This window comes from Coturnix japonica, chromosome 1 (genome assembly GCF_001577835.2).
Source record: "Coturnix japonica isolate 7356 chromosome 1, Coturnix japonica 2.1, whole genome shotgun sequence".
NCBI lineage: Eukaryota > Metazoa > Chordata > Aves > Galliformes > Phasianidae > Coturnix > Coturnix japonica.
The window spans coordinates 60,428,935-60,450,425 of NC_029516.1; the positions used below are offsets into that span (position 1 = coordinate 60,428,935).

The 21,491-nt window shown below is 41.6% G+C and overlaps 1 protein-coding gene across 4 annotated transcripts in view; it reads left to right on the forward strand.

Moving 5' to 3' along the window:
- The window catches only part of SOX5 (SRY-box transcription factor 5), a 628,709-nt gene that overhangs the window by 275,740 nt on the left and 331,478 nt on the right, over positions 1-21,491 (forward strand). For all 4 annotated transcript variants that reach the window (XM_015868603.2, XM_015868595.2, XM_015868586.2 and 1 more), the window contains one exon: positions 19,977-20,137. The gene's annotated coding sequence lies outside the window, so the exon portion shown is untranslated. The remainder of the gene's footprint in view (positions 1-19,976; positions 20,138-21,491) is intronic.

The window sequence follows — 21,491 nt, forward strand, 5'->3', positions numbered from 1 at the left end:
TCTCTTTCAGAACTGAGGGGACTCACTGATTAGGAGCTGTTGCTGCTTTTGTTTTGGTTAGCTTTGTTTTAATCACTCTTGGGCTCATTTGCATAATAGCAAAAAATTCGAAGTTACGTCAGCTTTATGATGTGACGCCGCTGTCACGGCAGTGAGTCCATCATCTAGCAGTGCTGAGGGAAGGGAGTATGAATGAGTCCATGAGTAAAGGCTTCAGGGTCTGTCCTCAGATCTGAGTTAGAGCTTTGAGTGCGTTTGTTTATGTAGAAAAGTCTGTAGGATGCAGCCAAGCTACAAACTTAGGATTTGGAGTCATTTTGGATTTAATTTCTGGAAAGGATATCGATGTTTGTACGTGGGGAGTGATGTCATCTGCAGATCATCCTAACAGGTTGGGAAGCCGGGGCTCTTTGGGATGCTGCCCATGGGGGCTCTTTGGGGGTTTCCAATTGGATCCTGATCAGTCTGTGGTGGGAACTGAAAGCAACACACCAGATACTGCAACAATGTTTAAATAGAACTAGCGCTTTTCAAATTACTCTGCAAATATTAACTAATTAGATTGTTTTTCCTCCTTAGGAGAAGTTAGCAAAATAGTGGCTGGGGAGCGACTGGGAATATGATTTATTTAAGCGTTGAAATGCTTTGTATAAGTCCCTCACAGGAGGTTGCTGGGAAAATGTGGTTACTTTAGGATGTGAAGAAAAATCTTTTACTATGAGGAGAGAGGAAGCAAAGAACAGTCAGTTTTATTATGGACAAAGATAATCTTTGAGCACCTCAGTTGTAAGTGCTGGGAGTTCAAAATGGGTCTTGACAACCTATATGAGAGGCAATGCTTTCTATCGTGAGCTGCGTTTGGATGAATTTGGTAATGTGCTTGAATGAATTCAGTATAGAGGAGGGAGATTTGTGAGCCCTCCAGGACAATTTGTTCTTTTCTTTTTTTTTTAGGAGAGGAGAGGAAGCATTATCACTTAGTTGGACTGAATGGGTCCAGAGGTAAATGGCAGGATGGGGCTCCATCTCCAGTCTGCTAGGAGGAGGTTGGGGAATGGCTCAAGGAGAGCATTTATGCACCTGATGGCTGATTGAAAAAATGAAATTGAAGCCCCCAGGAACAGGGAACAGAAGCAAAGGGGACTCTCTGAAGCTGGAGTAACTGAGGTCAGCATCAAGTGTAAGCAGTGCATGCACATATAGCAGGCAAGTTCCTGTGCTTGGTGCTGGTCTGCAGAGGTGGCGTGGGAATCAGGTGAGCACAGCTTGCTGCCCCAGATGATGAGTGGCTGCTTGTGTCTGGAAGGGGCAAGCAATGCCCAGATGCACACTATGGTCATCCTGCAGAGCTTATGGTGGGCTTACCTGTGCAGATAAACCCTGGGTTTGATCCTCAGTGAAGCCAACTGATGGAAAGTTTAACTGATCTGATGCAGAATTCCAGCCGGAGTTGTCTAGCAGGATATCAAATAGCAATATATTCAACCAGGGAAGCACTGTGTTAGAATGACACATCTTCAGAACAAACTGAGCACACCCTCCAGGTTTCCTTGTTTCTGGGTGTTTCTGAGAGCTCTCCTCACTGCCTGAACTCTTTCAGGCGCTGTGAATTCAGTGCAGGTGCAGAGCTTGCACTTAGGCATCCCTTTTGCCTGATGCAGCATGACAGCTCCATGGTGCTGGTGGAATTTGCTTTGCATCTGGAACAGGATGCAGTTGTTGACTCATTTCCCCATGCTTTGCTGTGAGTTGAGGGGGAAGAAGGAAGGGAGGTAACTCTTTACTGGGGAGTGATATGCAAATGTCAGGAATGGGATTGTACCTCTGTAAAATTCTCTGACATTTTGAAGTATGTTAAAGCAGTACAGAAATCATGAATTATATTAGAATGCTCCAAAATAGATACATTAGCATGACAGTCCATTGGTACAAACAAATAAGGAATTTTTGGTCATTGGGTTTCTAGATTGTTTTAGAAAAAGATAATCCAAATCCAAGTTTCTGGCAAATACTATAGGTAGATGAAAGAGATTTGCATCTAAATAGAACCGTTCCTTACTCAAACATCTGGACCTGCACTTACTTAGGTCCATTTTTTGATAAAACCTTACACCCCACTCACTTGGGACTAAGTAAGCTTGTGGCTGACTTGCCTGTGTTGTGTTGCATGCATGCCACAGTGGGGCTCAGGGATGAAATTTTTGCACCGTGTAACCTCATCAAATGTAGATACACAAAGAAGTAGTCAAAGCCACATGTACAGTTCTCACATACAGGTGGGCTGTCCTGAGTAGCTCTGCTAGGGGCTTCAATAACTGTGGCCAGGCCAGCGGGATGCCTAAAGCAAGTACCCCCCTGGGTGCCTGGGGAGAGATCATGGTCCTTTGAGTTCAGTTTTCAAAAGACGAGAACAATGTGAGAAGCCCTGCACTTGCACTTGAATCAGGAATCAAAGAATCTGATGCTCTAAGCACAAGATTCCCTTTGATTTAAAGACCAGGAAAGATACTGGGTAATAATTCTGAATTTCAGTGTTGCCTGTAGCAGAGTTCAACATGCATTCATGATCTAATTAAGAATTAAATTCTCATTTTGATTACACACATCCGTTAAAATATTAACTCGCTGTACATCAGAATTTTTCAGAGATCCAGTAAGCAGTACTTAGGTTGAAGTCTTTGCAAGTATGTGTATTCATTAATACTGTTTCTATTTTCAACATCCTTCGAGAATTAGTGAAAAAAATAGTCCTGGTCTCTTGTTGTGCCATGGACTTCTGGTGCAAATAGAAGTCTCTGGAAATCACCATGTTGCTTTCACTGTATCATGACATGGACTGATCAGGGGCGCTGCAAGGTTCCTGGTGCCAGGAGCCCAGGAGGTATCCCTGCAATTTGCCCAAGCATCCACAACAGAATGGGAGCAGGCACAGTCCCAGCCTCCTCCCTGGACACTGAATTGCCCATTTCTCTCCCTCCCTTGACTGACATGTGCAAGAGTTTCCCCAGCAATTTTTCCCCATAGAAAACACACTCACAAATATATATATATATACACATTGAGATCTCCTGGCCACAAACCAGGATGTACCTTTATTCTGTGATAAATGTGCTGCAGACTCCATCTCATACCCTGAAGCTCACGTAGTAGACTTCTGTGCAAGAGGGTCAGAGTTTAAGCCTGGCTAGAGAAGTGTGATTTGGAAAGTTTCAGTGATTTTATGTAATATGTTTAGTTTTTATCATTTTTTATTTTTTATTTAGAAGCAGAGGGAAGTTTGTGAAACAAAACCGTGTTTAAAGCAAGTTGCAAAGCCAAACATTTACAATTAGGGGCAGGTTAAGGTTGTCCCTCCAGTCACACTTCTGCCCTCTTGTGTGAATGTCCTGAGATACACTTTCCAATTGCAAGAACCTGGACTCATTTCCCACCTTCAGTGCAAAGAATGGACGCACAACTGGACAGAATGAATGGGCAAGTTTTTAATACTGAGATTTCCTAGCTTTTTTAATACTGATATTTCCTAGCTTGGAAGTGCCTGACTTTAACCATTTTTTCCAGTGTTTCTGAATGTACACTCTGTTATTATTGATTTCAGAATAAACACTTCAGTAGATTTGAAGAGAGATATTTTTTTCTCTTGTTCAGCTTCTCTGAAGCTCAACAGTTTCATCAGTGCTGAATTTGGCCCATTGTATCTAATGAATCTTATATTCCAAAATCAATATTAATAATGCCAGGTGCTCTTTTAAAAGAGGTTGAAGACATTCATATAGTCTGTGTAAAGTTCATATGAAATGATACTACTCTATTCTTTATTCATCCTTTCGGTTAATAAATAATCCTTCAGCATTTCGGTAGTTGGTTACTGGGATCCTCTTGAACATCTGTATTTATCATTTAGGAAACCATCACCAGTAAATCTTTCTCCATTCCAATTTTTGACAGGAAGCCCAGGCTTTCTAGGATCATTGGCTACTTGTCGTTTTGTTCTTTTTAAATATATATAAACTGCTCTACTGGTAAGTTGCAGTTTATCAGTGAAGAAATTGTTTGCTTAGCAAAAATACTGCGTTGGTGAGGTACTGAGAAGGAAAATGAAGCATCCACTTGCAGAATCTGTGCATTTGCTGAGACGCACCATTTAATCTGGGAATATGAGTGACTCACAGAGGTTGGAGGGACTCATAATTTCCATACTACAGCACCGTTTGCTAGGATTTTTGGACTTTTGTATTTATCATTAGAGGCAACGTTAAGCAGTGCCAAAGTAAAAAATCCAGCCTTCATAATGTGCTTTCCTGATTGTAAATGGGGCTGGATATCCTGTACTGAAATGTCAGGTTAGATCCTTTGTAAACTCTGAAGCCTATTCTCAGAATAGAACACTTCTGGAGTGTATTAAATTGGTGTTAATTGAGAAACGCATATGCCAATGACATTTTAAGCTACGCTAAATAAAACCAAACCTTTAGCAGGTCCCTATCACAGAGAGATCCTGAGATTTCACTGAACCTGCTGCTGCCGTCATCTTTTTTCCATCTATGCATATGTTGCTTGCAATGATATATGGTAACTCCTGATGCAAATACCACTCATGCTGTTACAGCTTAAAAGGACCAGAAATAGCATGCAAACACAATGTCTGTTTTTTTCTATTTCACATTATAAAAACCTATGACCAAACAGCTGAAAGTTTGATTCGTTTTCCCTGCAGTTTCCTCACTAGCTGACTTTAAAACATTCATTTAGTGCTTCAAGTAATAAAAAATTCATCATCTCTTTTTTTTTTCGGGAACTAACTCTGCAAGTGTCTTAGAGTTCTCTGGCTCCTGCTGAAGCCGAGCCTCAGGCCCACAGCTCAGAAGGGGCCCCGTCCTCGCACGACCCACATCCCAGTATACCTACAGATTCCACTTCCCTGACACGGCTGGCCCCTGTCAAGCCCTAAGCGTATCGGTAAAGTACACGTGCTTTATCTGAAGATAAATAAAGCCATTTGAAAAACACAAAGCAAAATTGGGGTTGAAGTCCCAATTGTGTCAATATACTCATAAGATGTGGCAATATTTTGTTGCACATTCGATTTGTTACAGAAAAGAAAGGGCAACCTGGAAGCTACCTAGGGCTGGGTCTGGCAGCAGGCAGCTCAGCAGAGCAGTGATGAAATCCTGCTCCAGTATTGATACACACACTCACTCTTCTAAGCTTGCTTTGCAGGATTGCTCTCATTAGAGCAGCTGTCTTCTGCTGCAAGTTAAGGCAAGAGGTCAAGAGCCATTTATGAAGGATCTGGTGCCATTATGCTGGCATGATTTAGCTAGGAGTGAAGCTCTCCCTGGTAGCTCATTGATTGCCAAATGACAAATCTCTCCACAGCTTTGCTACTAAGTAACTTTTTACCTTTGAACAAAAATTCCGAGTTTTTTTTTCCTCAAATAACTCATTCAAGAATACATTTGAAGATGTGTTGTATTGTAACTGTTCAGCGTGCTGCAGGACCTCTTCTGGTGGGAAGAAAATTTGTGCCCTTCTCCTGAACATGAACTGGAGGTGCTGATACTTATTTCTGACTTACTGCATTTACAAGCAAGACTAAATAAGCAGTAAATCCTTGGAAGGAATTTGGTGTCTATAAAATTCAGACTTGTAGGTATTGGCTCCTTAGTTTTGGGGAACAGGAGCCTCTTTCCTGGTTGCTTCCACACACTGTGGAGAAATGCCTACCTGATATACAGCTGAGGGGGCTGCTTCTCTCATGGTGGGTACAAGAAGCACTAAGCTGGTGCAGGGTCCACTTTATTCTCTCCTGTGCCCCCTCCATAAATCTTGATTTCTTATTTGTGCACTTTCAGAAGCTATTTGTATGTGTTGGAGATCTTCATCACAGATCATACAGATTTCTGCTGGTTCAGGTAGACCTTGACTTGTGGGAACTCTGGAATCAGTAGGAATGTGTTGTTGCCTTGGCCATGGTCAACCTGTAGCTGTACTCCAGGTTGCAGGAAGCTGAACTCTGGCCTGTCAGGAAACGTAGATTCACAGAACCACTGAATATCCCAAGTTGGAAGAGACTCATGGGGATCATCGAGTCCAGCACCCAGCTCCACACAGGGCTGTCCAAACCCTGTGTCTGAGAGCGCTGTCCAAATGCACCTTGAACTCCAGCACTTGTGGCCGTGCCCGCAGCCCTGAGCAGCCCTTTCCATGCCCACCACCCTGTGGTGCAGACCCTGTCCCTGACCCCCAGCTGCCCCTCCCCTGGCACCATGCCGTTCCCTCGGGCCCTGTTGCTGTCACACAGAGCAGAGCTCAGCGCTGCCCCTCTGCTCCCTGTGAGGAGCTGTAGCCGCCATGAGGCCTCCCCTTAGCTCCTCTGCTCTGCGCTGAGCACACCCAGAAATGAATAAAGCCATATATTTTTAACAGAAATGTCACCTTTCCGAATCTTCTCTTGTGTTAGATAGAGTGTTCAGGGGATGTCCTGCAGAGAAGTTAGTATCTTTATTTGGATGAGAAATCACAGAGCAATCAAGTGGTTTGCTAAGGCCATGCAGGAACACTGAGGCAGGAGCAAGACTTCTCCATTGTCTGTCCAGGCTGTCTGTCTGCCTGTCCTCATGGTGCAGTGTCCCACCAGCAGTAGATCTGGAGATTCACATGCTTTAGTTACTAGCTGGCAGTTTGCACTGTGAAAGACTTTTCACAGGGTAGTTATACAGAATTATGTTATAACACACTTAATTGTGAACTTCCTTGTCATTTTTCTTGGTGCCTTGCTCTCCCATTAATGGTGTCTCTATGTTTGAAGGCCTGGCAAGGTTATGCTATCAGAAGGAGTTGTTCTTTTCTCCCTGTGCAGGGATGATAGCTGCCTTGAAGCTAGCATACAACCAGGGAGTTACATGTTTTAACATGCTGCTATTAACCCTGGACTGGGGACTCCTTTAGTGATAACACTGTAGATTCAGGACTTGGGCTGTGTAGAATTTAACATAAAATATTATGATCGCTCTGTCTGTTTGCCCATCTGTCTATCTGTCCATCTATCTAATTGACCTGTGCACATGTTGGAATCGCTTGGGGAAGGTCAGTGGGAGTTCAGAATGACAGAAAAAAGGTCAGTTTTTGCGTGTGTGCATGTGTTTCTCAAGCTAACTGATGAGGCGTCTTGGCACGGTGTTCCCATTTAAAGAGACAGCTCTGTCCATTCGGAGGATGTGAATGCCCCTGTTGTGAAATACAGCAAAGTTATTCGCGAGAGGTGACTGTTTTACGGCTATCCCAGTGATAATGTTGCCTTGCCAATATCTCCTGTGATTCTGCTGAACTTGTCAGAGATAAGGCTGGAATGCGTGGCAGGGTCCAAGTTTTTGTTTGTGCTTAATTAGGACATCTGTACATTCACACATGATGTCAAATAGAGGAAGGGAGAAGCCTTCTCACCCTGCAAAGGGGCTGCGTGAGCACGATGAGCTCCAGGCAGCATGCCTGGGAGGGTGTGCAGCCCAACAAAATAGCTTGGAAGCACTTCACTCTGCAACTATCTTTTTTTAATTTGGCACCAGTGCTCTTCTTTAAACTTTACTTTTTTGTAGGTGAGCCCAAGACATGGAGCTGAAGACTGAGTCCCTGTGCAGGGTTGGGCCCGTTCTGCGCTCCAGAGCTGCCTGATTTACGGCGGCAGCAGCGGCTCACAAAGAGCCCATTAGGCAGGCGGAAGTCCCTCACAGGGTTACGAACCAGACAGTCTACACCAAGGCAGGTCAAAGGGTGAGCTTTCTGTTTACCGAATCTGTAAATAGCTAATTATTCAGCTCGCCAACAGGGCAAAGCTCCACATAGGATATAAATCCCCGGCAATTCAATGTTATCTGGCGCTGAGCTGATTTTAGGTCCAAGTATCCCTTGCAGTAGTGTAGGGGAGCTCTCTGCACTTTAAAACCTTTCAGGGCCGTGATACAATGCCATGGGACCATTAAGGAGACCTCACGTGCCAGAAGCAGTTTAACAGGCCCGGTGTTGGGCACTTAATTGTGTCAATAATTATTCACGCGTTAGCACCAGCTCCTCCTTAAAGTGTGGACTGCAGTGACTCATTAAGTTATTACTGGGATTCATTACCAATAAAATTAGCCTTTTTTCAAAGTGCAAAATGTATGTTTTGTAGAAAAATATTGTTAGGAGTGCGGCAGCTTTGCTCTACTCCCCGCTTGGTGCAGATGAAAACAAGACAGTATGGAGATGAAGCGATATTTTTGTCCAAAAAGAGGCCATCAAAATTAAGAGGTAGTCAAATGGGAAAGATCCTTTTTTTTTTTTTTTTTTTTTTTTTTTTTTTTTTTTTTTTTTTTTTTTTTTTTTTCTTTTCTCTTTTTTCATGTGGAGGTTCATGTACTTTAAAAGCCGGTAGGGAAGAAGTCGCATTCCTGCCTGGCTTTGACTGTCAGTGCTGTGTGTGCCGTTTTCTCCTATTGAGGCTGAGCAAGATGCACGGTGTCTTTTGATGAATAAAGTGTTAATATATATGCAGCTGTCTTTACATATAGTACTGCCTGGTGCACTTTGTTTCTTTAAATGCTGATCATTTACAGTAAGTGTGTACAGTATATATGCCTGGAGGGAGAGCAATTGTTATACAACTCTTTAATCCGAACCGTGATTAAAACCCCTTTTGTTCCTCCCTCCCTGCATTACTCCAGCCTATCATCTTCTCGGAGAAATCATTTGGCAAGTAGATACGTGTATATTTTAAGAGAATAACTCCTTTACAGAATCAGTTTTGCTTTTGTTCTGCTTTTGGAACTTAGTTTTTTGCATTTCAATATGCAGAGCTGTTCAAAAGGCGTAGGAGGGTCATACCCAATTTTTATGTGAATAAGGTATAATTCAAATATGATGTATGCAGATATCATCACTTCTACAATAATTATCCAGATTGTTTGTTTAGTGGGAACATACTTTCAAGCAGGGGTTGGTCAGCGGCAATCACGGAGCGTGACATAGCCGGGAGAAACGACAAAGAACATGTGAAGCCTCACACTGTGAAACGCTGCGTTGTGCCGAGACTGTCTGCTCGGGGAATCATTAGGAGTTTGGAAGGTGAGGGCCACAGCGGTTTCAGAGAGAAATGTAAAGCAGGATTGGGAGGCTCGCGCTCAGATCTTTGGGAGAGGCTGGGGTTTAGCATTCTGTTTCATGTGAAGACCAGCAGTTAATATGGTCCTTGTTGAAACTTGAAACAGCTCTATTAGGAGCTTGATTGGGGAGAGGAGAAGAGACGGAGAGTAAACAGAAATTTGCGGTCTAAAGATGGGCTTAATTGTACACAACGCGTCTTGCCTCTGTGCGGCTTATTCTAATCACTCCAAATGGCAGCGCGCACGCATGCACACACACACACACACACACAAATTTGATCTGCTCAAGCAGATAAAACTGCTATGTGTGTAATATTGCCAGGCTGGAAGGGAAAAAAAAAATGGACATCTGTTTAACAATTCTCTATTGTAGACAGGATCATAGGAACACTGTTGCCTGCCTGTCGTGTTCAATCAAAATGAATAAAATGCTGATTTAAAAAAAAAAAATAAAAAAATCGGGCGGAAGAGAGCCTTAAAGTATTTACTTACACTTTTTTGTTTTAATTTCAGCAGCACGATGAGGAGGGGGAATCCCAGGGGCAGGGGGAGGTTTCAGTAACAGTGAAGGGAAGATTTTGTTTTGGTTTGGTTTTTTATCCTCAGTACAGCCAGGAGAGGCGAACAGCAGTCGGAACTAATTGTAGCTCGCTCAGGAAAGTCTTCATTAGCACTTGCCACACATGGTTACCAGATGTGCCGAAGAAGGGTGGGAGTAGGGGGGAAGGGTTATGTGGAGAATGGGCTACACACTTAAACCTAATAATCTGCCTTTTGTTTTCGGGTCTATTGTGTTGGGGAGGGGAAGAATAGCAAGAGGGAGAAATCCTGGCTGCTTTTTGATGCAGCCAGACCCTGTTAGCTGAATGGCATTCCTTGTCTTGCAGCCTCCTCCAAGGAAGGAAAAAGCCCTCAATCACGGCCAAGTAAAGAGGGATGTAAATTATTTATTTATTTATTTATTTAATTTCAGGCCATCAGTGAGCTATTATGCTATTGAGCCCAGCTGAAAGTATTTGGATAACCAAGCTGGTAAACCACTATCTTTCTGTGCAGCTCTGAATTTAAGTTGGGTTTTTTGGTGAGGTAGTTGGGCTCCCCGAGTGCTGATGGGGCTGTTGAACTCTCAGTTCATGCTCACTGTGCAGTGAATGTGAGTTGAGGACAGTGAAGCTGAGTCCAGAAGGATGATAAGAGCTCTGCGGTCTTGTTAGTGAGTCCTAAGGTTGCCATCATAGTCAGACTTCTAATCTTCTATCTGTTGTTACAAAAAGAAACCCCCACCCCAAACCCATCTCCTACACATAGTGACTGTTGCTCCTGTAGACCAGATTGTGGTCTTGTGGCCTACATAGATGAGATTCATAGGGACCAGTGTTAATTTTACTGCAGATGTTACAAATGTTGCTCATTCCTCCCTAGAAGAAGAGCTTCCCTTCCTCCTCCTAACTTCATGGTGAGCTCCAGAGGAGCATGGAGTGGGGAATCCTGTGCAGCACTTCCCACCTTCTCCCTCTTCTGCAGCACTGCAGCTCCTCTTCTCTGTTTCTGAAACCTTCCCATGAGGAGATATTTTTCCATACTGTCAGTGTATATGCTTAGATGTTCTTTTTCTCAGGACTCCCCTCTTCATCCCAGTGACAAGGGAGCTTTGCAGCATTTGGTTGACAAGGCACTGATGATTCTTCGAGTTCTAAATAATCAGGACTGAAGGTTTAATTATGGCACTACGCATGACGTGCACAAGATTTATCGCTCTGGTCATGTGAGAGAACAGCACTGGATGAACTTTTTTCTACTAATTAAGTCCTGTTTCCCTTCCTTCTCAAAACCACAAAGAGGTATAAACGTGGAAAATAACTTACATTAGAGTGAAATAAAGACATTTTTGGGATCTTAAATAATCTCAGTTGAACCTAAATCTTGTGGGCCCATCCTTGTTTTATCCAGCTCAGTTTGCTGGTTTGTAATCCCTTCCTGCTTTGGAGCCTGGAAATGTTCTTGCTCACAATCTCAAAGAAGAGCAGATGTTGCCTAAACAGAAAATAGGTTCTGTGCTCAACCTAATCTAAGCACAAAGCACGGAAAAGGGTCTGATTGAATGTAAGCTAATCATGGCACAAATGTTCTGAATTTTAAAACTTTGGACCAATTTTTTTTCCAGATCTATTCTACCTAGCAGATCCCATATATATCATTCTCTTTTTCTGAATGACAGCTCCCACCCACAGTTTTCTCTGTAGGTCGCTCCAAAAATAATGCCTCCTATGTATTTCTATGGAAACTGCAAAAGATACAAAAACCACAGTAACACTGTTTGATAAGTTCTCAGCTACAGAATACTACATTGAAGCATAGACACAATCAGTAGCTCAGCATTTTTTCCAGCAATGAAGAAGAGCCTGCATGTTGCACTCCTAAAAATCTGCACTAGTGCAAGTGACCAGCTGTTCCACAGTTGCTGTGCTGGTACCATTACCAGGAGGATGTTGCCCACACAGTCCATCTTCCATCAGCCCAAACAGATGGAAGTCAGGAGGTACCAAATCTTGACTATACAGTGGGTGTGGTTGGACATTCCAGCCAAAATTGGCAGTGTGCTCCATGGTCTTCCAGATGCTGTGGGGCCTGGTGTTATCATGTTGCGAGACAAAGGTTGTCCTCTTCTCTACCATGACACTGGAAGCTGAAGTGCTTAATCAGTGTCACGATGTGGTGGTCAGAGTGGATGGTTTGTCTAGGTTCCAGGAAATCCTATCCCAAAAGACAGTGCACATCACTTTAACCAGCAAATACTTCATCTCAGACTTTTTCTATGATTTGGAATTCATATGTAGCCACTCCATGGACTGCTGTTTTGTCTTTGACTTCTAGTGGTGACCACTAATGTATGCAGTAATGTTGCAGTCCAGGAAACTGTCACCTTCAGCCTCATATTGGTTCAAATGGTCCTGACAAACCTCTGTCACTGTGGGCCAACGTAATACTCAATACTCTTGGAGCAACAGTCATTTTTTTCAGAATAGGGTAATACCCGTCAGCTCCAGCTCACCAAAGACAGTGGCTGGTAAGAGTTAATGTATTCTGTTCTTTCTTGCATGTGTGAATGACTTCTTCACCAAATGACCTTTTTTTCCAGGTTTAAAATCATCAAAGTCCAGGAATTCATCTTTCAGGTTTCTCCAAAGGAAATAATAAAGCCTAATTACTTGTAGTCTCCTTCACCCTATTGGAATTGGTTGGATAGAGATAACTAGCACATGCAGACTCATTGAGTGTATGGCTTCCCAATAATAGCTTTATAAACTTCCAGGTATGCCCCGTGAAAAGTTTGATAAAATTAACCTATTTATTTACCATCCTAATTTTGCTATAGCTGTTATTCCATTCATTGTTTTCCTTAATAAAAGTAAGTGCCATATTTGCAATTTCTATAACGATGTCACACATTATTTACAGAAGAATGAACTGTGGTTGTGCCAACATGCAGTATGCAGAGGCCGTATCTCCACCTGCAATAATCTTTGATTAGAAAACCCAACTCTGCATTCTGGATATTTTTAATAAGTACTTTTGGAGAAATCCACACATTTTTTCCCAACTGTTACCCACAGAGTGTATATCACTTGCATGTACTATTGCATACATGGTACAGTCACAGCAGTACACAATAGATATCACTGTAGATGAGTTTTATTTTAACATATTCTGCAATGATATGAAGCAGAATTGTAAATGGCTCTCTGGCTCAGGTGTTTGTTCTCTAGAGTCAATAGGTTTTCAGCTACTGTGGGCCTTAGTAGAACTTAGTGCTTTCAGAAATATGACATACTGGATGTAACTTTCATACTTTCTTCATGTTATTAACTTCATCTTTAATTATTATAAGTTAATTATTTAAACATATTATTAACTTGGAGGTGGAAAGCAGAATGATCAGTTTTGCTTCCTGCTTTTTGTGCGTTTCCATGATGAAGTCAAGGTTTCAGGCAAGAAGGCAAATATTTTTATGCAGATGCAAAACTAATCAACCAAACATGAAAATATTCCTACGGGGTTTCCTGGAGGCCTTGCTGGGGATACTGCAATGCAAATAACATATAATGCAAATAATAAATAATATGGCTTAAGTATTGTACAGCAAGCAGTAGGACTCAGTTTGGGACCAGAAGTAGTGGGTAATCCACATGAACTAGCATTGCCATCCTTTTTATGATGCTCAGAATAGCATGATTTTGCTGCCTGGACCTCCTAGCATGCTTTTTTCTTTTTTGCCCTCACAGTATTCTTCTATAATGTACTCCATCAAAATGCATGCTTCCATACAGATGATGTCATTTAAGCGGAAAAGAATTGTAAATCCTTCTTTGCCCTCCTGTAGTTTCTCCTAGGTAGCCAACTGAGCTCAAGCTACTTCTCTTTGCAGCATGATACATAAGCAATCAATATGATTTATTTTCGATATGCATATCAACAGTACTCTGTGTAATTAGAGAGTAGCCAGCTCCAGTCTAATGGTACGCAGCAATTACGTATGGCAAAGCTTTCGGTCTCCGTGATTTGCAAATTCACCAGTGCAAGACACGTGACTGAGATGACAAGGCCGGGAAGGTTTGCTGTAATGTTAGGAAAATGCAGAAGAGCAAGTTTACTGGGGAGACTACAAATAGCTTTTCTGTTTGCCATGGTAATGACTTGCAGATAGATAGGCAGAACAGCAACATGATGCTTGTCCTTGTCCCCTCCCAATGGGTGTGTTGTCCAGGGGAGCTCATGAGCTGCTTGGGATCTGTGCTGGCATGAAGATTGCCACCTGCTTCTTCTGCGGATGGCACAGGGGGACAGAGCAGCCACTTGCTCTCAGTCTGTGCCAAATTCCAATAAGTTTTCAACTCTTACAGCTGATGTGCAGGTGTTGGCTCTGACAGTAAAGGTTTGGGATGCAACTGTTTGTTTCTTCTCAGCTACAGCTGATATCAGAGAGGACAGAAGGCTCATGCTTTTTTCTTAGGTGTGAAGGAAAGTGTTGGTAGGGGATAAAACATTGTGACATTAATAAATCCCCACCTTTTTGATTTTTTTTTGTCTTCTACAGCCTTAAGTCTACTGAGAAAGATACTAGGTCAAATTGCTATAAGAGTGACTCTTTAATTTTTACTGGTTGTGTTATTTACAGTTTTATCATACACTTGGGAAGAAACATAGCTATGAAATAAGAGGCATTCTTGACAAAAACTACTTTTAATTTTGTTTGACTCAATTCTGTTTCAGTGGTGAAACAGCACCGTGTCTGCAAATTTATCGTGAATCTTATAGTATGTAGTGTCTTATAAAGCCCCATTCTGAGAGTACATGAATGTGTAAGAGTCTCGACCTCCTCTTATATAAAAGTGGGGTTTTACTCCAATGAATTGCAAAGAAAGCGTGAAAATAATGTGGGGGCACCCTGAAAAAGGAAGAGAAAGTTAAAACAAAGGGGTCTTAAATTCATCAGAAGAAATCTGTATATTTTAGGGTCATCTGTTTCTAAACATCACTGCAGCAAATTCTAGAACTTCACTACACTGGTAACCTCTGTGCAGTTGGAACTAGTGGTACTAAATATATTTTTCAGACTATCCATCTTCTCTTCAGGTCTTTTATTTTGTTCTGTCTTAGAATTGTGCGCACTGTCCTGAACACAGGGTCTTGCCCTTTTCCAGCACTCTCGGGTCCCAGGCTGGGGTGGTGCCCTTGCTTGGTCCTGGCTTCCCTCTGATCTCAGTTGAAGGAAGCCAGTGTGGGTGACAGAGTGGAGCACTGCCAGCCCTGCCTCCCTCCAGCACTGGGCTCAACCTCAACCACTTCCCCATTTGCCATGTGCCTTCATTTTGATTCAGTCCCAGGAGCAGTGAGTTGTGGTTAAATACCGGCAGCCTCTTCCTTAAAGTTTTAAGGAGAACAGAAAGCAAATGATATAAAGCATGAACTGAGCACTTAAGTAAATGTTTTAATCTCACTTGGGGCAGTTTAGGAAAATAACAAAAACACGCCACATATGTGTTTCTGCACATAATCATTGATGTCATTTGCTTTTGTTGTCAGCAAAATTAAGCAGTGTAATGTTTTTGGGAAGGGTGTGCTTGATTCAGCAGCAAGCCTCAGCTCATGGCATGGGCAATCAGCCTTGGCTAAGGCAGCCTGCAGCACCTGAGCTGCTCTGCGGAGTCCACTAGTTTTAGGAACAACGTCTGAGATTGAACAGTCACTCAATCCAACCCAAAATTTGAACTTAGATCACAAATGCTAATTCTTCAATTTCATCTGAAAGCATAGCTTGCCAAATTGTAGCCTGCTTCTGATTCACAAGGGAATGGAAATTATGTAGGATAACTCACTGTATTGCTTTCTAGAGATAACGTTCTACTGTTATCCAGAACGGAAAAAGAAAAAAAAAAAAAAGAAAGAAAGAAAGAAATTCTGTCCCAAATTGGCTTTTATTCAAAATTCTGTGCAAAAGTTTGAGTGTTTGAGTAGAATTTTTTTCCACCTGACAGTGTAGCTATGATCTTCTTCATTAAACGGAGAAAAGCAGCAGCAGCATGTCAGTGCATTATCAACTAATACTGTCTAAAGAAGAATGAAAATAAGCAATTGACAGCAATTTGTAGTTCATTTCTTGCCTTCTGTAACCAAATTTCTTACAGTTTAGGAAATTTAGGATTATTTTCTTTTCGATAAAAAAGGAACATCCATTCAACAGAAAATAAAAGCTGTTTTAAACCTGTTAAATACTGTGAAATAGATGTGTACAGCTAATTAAGGTATGTGTTGAATAGTAATTATGTCATCCTGAGGGATTTACAAATAGAGTCTAGTTAAAATTTGATTCAGTCTTCTATCATTCACAGAAGGTACAAATTATTATTCATTTAGTGTTCTCTGATTTCAGTTCTAAAGGTAATCCAGAAAAAAGGGAGAGAGATTTCTGTTTCATCAGCATTGTTTAAGAACTAAGATCCCTTAATTATCACACTGTACCAATAATCTGCTACCAACTTACTGAAGCAGTCACTCAGCTTTGAAACTAACAATTTACCCTGCAAGCAGAGAAAGATGTAAGAAAAAGTGTTTAGTCAGCAAGCGAAGATACCAAATTGTATGTTTTGTCTTCTGTTGGTGCTAATGTTTCTGAGATGTACAAACGCGAGTCATTTACACAATACCTTTCAATCAAATGCATCAAAGCAAAGGAGACAGATATCACGAGAGAAAAAAAAGGCAAGGGTGACATAAAGCTGTGCATGATCCCATTGTTTTCACCTCCGGAGCCTTTTTCCAGGTGCATACTTCTTAGGAAACATTAGTAGACTCTTTGCTTTACTCGCTTGCGTAATCTCTCATCATTGTAACGGAGAGTTCTGATCACCATAAGAAAGTATCATAGATTCTTTTACAAGAAAGTTATTTAGAATGACCGTAAACAAACAAACAAACAAACACCAAAAAAAATCTTCACCGTGATTCCAACTTACAGTAATTGTCAATCCCAGCAGTTACATTTAAACCAGCCTAAAATTAAAAAAAAAAATAAAAATGTTTGATGAAATATTTTTACATCTTGAAATGAAAACTGTTGGTTTCAAAGGAGTTAATGGTGATGTGGTAGAAACACATTACATTTCTGTTCCACCTACTTCTGAGGCCCAGGCTCTATCTGCACTGACTTCTGTTCTTTGCATCTGAGCTGTTGGGAAAGTTTTGTTGGAACTGAAGTCTTTTCTTGATGTTTTTTGTTTTGTTTTGTTTTGTTTTGTTGCATTTCAGCTTTTTCAGCCTTTGCCACAAAATTTCCACACTAAAACTAATTGCTTTCATATAAGAACAAGCCAACAAACAAAAAAACAACCAGCCAGTATTCTAACTACCAAAAGCACCTGATATTACTCTTGTTTTTCCATGTGACCTAAGAATACATAATCCATGTGGTTATCTCAGCAGTTGTTGTTTGGGCTTCTGTGTAAGTAACTTATATCTTATTTAGACTATTAGGAACTATGTCTTGCGTGGTTTTATTCCACATGGGCCTGATCTCACGTCTCTAGCCTAAGTGACATTTTGGTAAGGTGAACAGAAGAACCTGCGTTATCTGTAGTTGGTTGGCTTGGGTTGGGTTGAACATTTTGGAGGGAGACGAATGGCTTTGACATTTCCAATTTCCTCTGCTTTTCCCATCATGTTTAATCTTTTGGCAAAACCGTTTGCTTACAGAAAGGTCTGGAGAACTGTCTGTTGGAAAAGCAGAGTCCTAATTGTTCCTTGGAGTTTGGAGGAATATTTAGACATTTTTTCATACAGACCCTTAGAATGCTTTACAGAAATAAGAAATATTGCAGTAGATGTGAACAGGGTTTCCAGGTCCTAGCAAGATAAGAAAATGTTTCTTCTTATCTGTGATTTGCAAAGAGATGAAGGGCCAGTGAGTTAGAGAGATATTAAATCTATTGCACATTTAGTAGAAGCTGCAGGGGAGGAGTGTTTCTCACTGGTGGGTTGTTTGAGTGGAAGGGGAGAGAAAGAGGCAGCTTCTAAGTGAGAGGGAATGACTGGAAAAAATGTCAAGTAAAATCAGATAAATCTTTAAATCTTAAAGAAACAGACACACAGCTTTGAGATGGCTACTGAAAAGAAGAGAGCACATCAAATTGTCTGAGGGCAGATTAAGTACTTTCCCGTTGTTGATGCTTTGGGGCTTAAGAAAATCACATCCTTTTGTATCTTTAAAGTTGGCTGAGGGAAGAAAACGGGATGGCCCCTTAAAGCACCTGTGATTTTGGGGGATTGTACAGAAATACAAGTCAGTCTGCTGGGCTCTAAGCACAGCTCATCTGGGGTTTGCCTTGTCTTCCCAAATACCTCAGGGGAGTTGTGTCAGGGACTAGAAATGTGCTGGAGTTGGTCAAGGGAGTTGTGTCAGGAACTGGAAATGTACTGGAGGTGGGCTGGGGAAGATTTCAGGCTGCACCTGTGCCCAACCAAGAGTCATTCATTTAGATACTTCACTTCTCAGCAGCAAGAACTCGGAAGATGGGCTGTGTTTGGTTTCAGGATCCATGTATGCCAAACTTGGTGGTAGTGGCTGGTTGGTCTTCAACCAGAGAAAGCAGTACTTCCTGTCTTCCTCAGCATATTCATATCTGACTTCTCTGTGATGTAAATTGCAGGAGCTGCTAGCACACTGCTGGTACTCAAGCTGGGTGTGGGGGAGATGACTGTTGCTGACTGACCTGCCATCTTCTGTGGAAGGCAGAAGGAAGGTACCTTAAGTGCCTTTTCTGTATCACAGTGGCAGTGGATGTATTTGTTCACCAGAGTGGTCTGGGCTGATCTTAGTTGGCACACCAGCATTAGTATTGCCTTTATTCACAGTTCATCCGCAGCAGTCCGAGTCGGTGAGAGGTGCGTGTCTTATATAGAGAGGAGTGATATACAAATCACAGGTCTGAGATTCAAGGCTGTTAAGTTAGACCCTAATATTCAAGAGAGTTTACTAACAGTTGGAGAAAAAAATTGTCGCAGTTTTCTTTTTGCTGTAATTAGAGTACATTGGGAATGCATGACCTGTCTTTCCTTCAGTAGACTGAAGGCTTCAAAATTACTGTTCTGCACACTGTTGTTGAAGGTCTTCTATATTAATAGTCTCAAGTTGCACCAGGGGAGGTTTAGATTAAATGTTAGGGGGAGTATCTTCACAGAGAGGGTGGTCAAGCATTGAAATGGGCTGCCTAAAGATGTGGTAAGGGTCCCTATCCCTGCTGCTATTTAAAAGAGGTGTGCATGTGTCACTGAGGAACACGGTTTAGTGATGGACTCAGCAGTCCAGGTGGGTGGTTGGACTTGGTCATCTTGAAGGTCTTTTCCAACCTAGACAGTTCTGTGTTTAACTGACTCAAGAATTTGAAGTTCTATGTAAAACAGCATGGCAAGTCCCTTTATACTTTATAGAAGTCCAGATTTGTTTGCCATAGAGCAGTAATGTGAATGAATATGAACACCAGACAGTCCATTTTCCAAAAGGTTGTGAAGAGTGAAGATTTTTATGATGAAGCACCGTGAAATCTTCAACTACACTCAAGCTGCTGTCACTTGTATATAGGCAATGAGTTATTGTTTCGCATCAAAAAGTAATAGCAGTTTCCACTTCAGAATTTATTATACAGGAGGATTTCTTTGAGAGCATGATGTATTTTTGGGACAAAAAGATGAAGAACTTCTCAGTTGAACTTGTAAACTTGTAACAGAAACAGTGCCTTCTCACTTCTTGTGAATGGCATGTAAGCACGGGTTGCCCTCTTCCATAGGCTACTAATTGGGCTAAAGTTTTGGACTTACACAGTTAAAGCTTGAATCCTGCTTTTGCACAGAAGAGTGAGAGTATTTGCAGTAGTTGCTAGTGCACTTAAAATCATTTGTTTCTGAGCTTCTAATGCAAAGAGATTTCAAAAATCATGCTTGTATTTTAAAGCTGGTAAAATGGTTGAGGGATTTACATCTTGCAGATATGCATTCCATGTAATTTGGATTTAATGACTTAATATAACACAGGCAAAAGTGTTTCTGAGGATGTGACTTTTCCTCGTATGACAGTCCATGTTCCATGACAGTAGGTATTTCATCTTAATTTATGGTTGCATGCTAAAATCAATATGTAAAGCGAAAGTGAACAGATACTGAAAAGCATCAGAGAAGTTGAATCATCATTTAATAGGTTGTCATTTAAAACTGACATATGTTTCTGAGTGTGAAAAAGGCTTCAGAACTGGGGCGATTCATAAATCACTTCTTCCCTTTCAACAGCTAGTTCAGAGGCAGAAGTTGTGTGAGCAGCCCCCTGGAAAGAGGAACAAGGGCAGTTTGTGACAGAATTCAGTGGAGATGATCCCAAGCTGAAAGCCAGAACAGGATCTTCATTTAAGTTCATCAAGTGATCTGGAATTTTATTCCAGCATCTAACACAGGTAAGAGAGTGGACATGCATTTCCTAAGGCATTAGAATATGTGAATTCATCAATAGTTTCAGGTTTTGAAACTGGAAATGTGGTGCCAGTTACCAGTACCAGTCTTTTTGTAGTTTTGATAGACCATAAAATATCTCTGTCAACTAAATCAGGTCACAGAGCCACAGTGCTTTTATTAGCAATCCTGCAGTACTAAATATGATGTAAATATCTGTGATCAGTATTTAAGACTTTGAATTGATTCACTTTCACTCTGAACTCCACAAACATGTCCAAGAGAAAACCGGTGTCTTAGATGTCATTTGGATGTAAGAGCAATTTCATTCCAGGTGAAAAACAAGAGGTCTACATGGAGGTGGTAACTGATGTTGGTTCTTGGCTCCTTGTTGAAACTTATTCCTGGAGAAAATAAATTTGGTCCTGAAATGTGCTGCTGTTATGGCAAAAACAAAACAAAACAAAACAAAAAACTTTGAGATTGCAGCATGCTTATTGAAACATTGCTAGAGATTTGAGAGAGACTGCTCACACCATCCAGGATGGGTCAGCTGCAGACAGCTGTGTGGCAAAATGATTTTTCAGGGCTGATGGGCAGAACCCTTCAGGAAGGAAATGAGGGCTGCAGTTAACTCCATGTTTCAGGTTCTCACACTGAAGCTTCTTCCTTGCACTTTTTCAGTCTCTTAAGGCTTTCTTATTTGCTCTTGTGCATGACCTGCCAGATTCCTAGGCAGATCTGGGCTTTTCTTGTTCCATTACAGAGTTAAGAACTGTGGAGTCGATGTAAAAAACCCTGTCATGCTGGTTACTTGAGAAGTCATGTTTGGTGAGAGTGAGGGATGTACTCAGTATAAACTCACTGGAGGGACAGTATGTTTTGGATCATTGAAACTGACAGCTCCTTTTCTCCGATCATCATTTTATCAGGAGTGAACAAGACAATATGAGCTTATATTCTCTGCAGCTCAATTTCAGACATAGGTCTTCAGGGCAGCAATATCCTTCTTCCTCAGTTGACATACCTTCAGGAACTTTGTATCAAGGCGTGGGCTGTGCATTGCATGTGTACAAAATGTGTCTTGTTCAGCCCCTGCCTTCCTCAAGCGCTGCTTCTTGTAAGTGATTGCATGATTCCTATCCAAAGCGCTACATGGATTCTGTTGTTGGAGAAGACCCCCCCTTGAAATGGGGAGCTGCCTCTGCAGCTGCATGGGCAGCAGGAGCCGGAGTGCTTCCTTGGTGCAGCAGTCAACAAAGCAGCTTTTTTTGGCAGATAGTATCCTTATTCTTTAATCATTAGCCCTAATGAAGGCGCTTTGTCATATTAAAGGAAAGAAAAAAAGACATTAAAAAA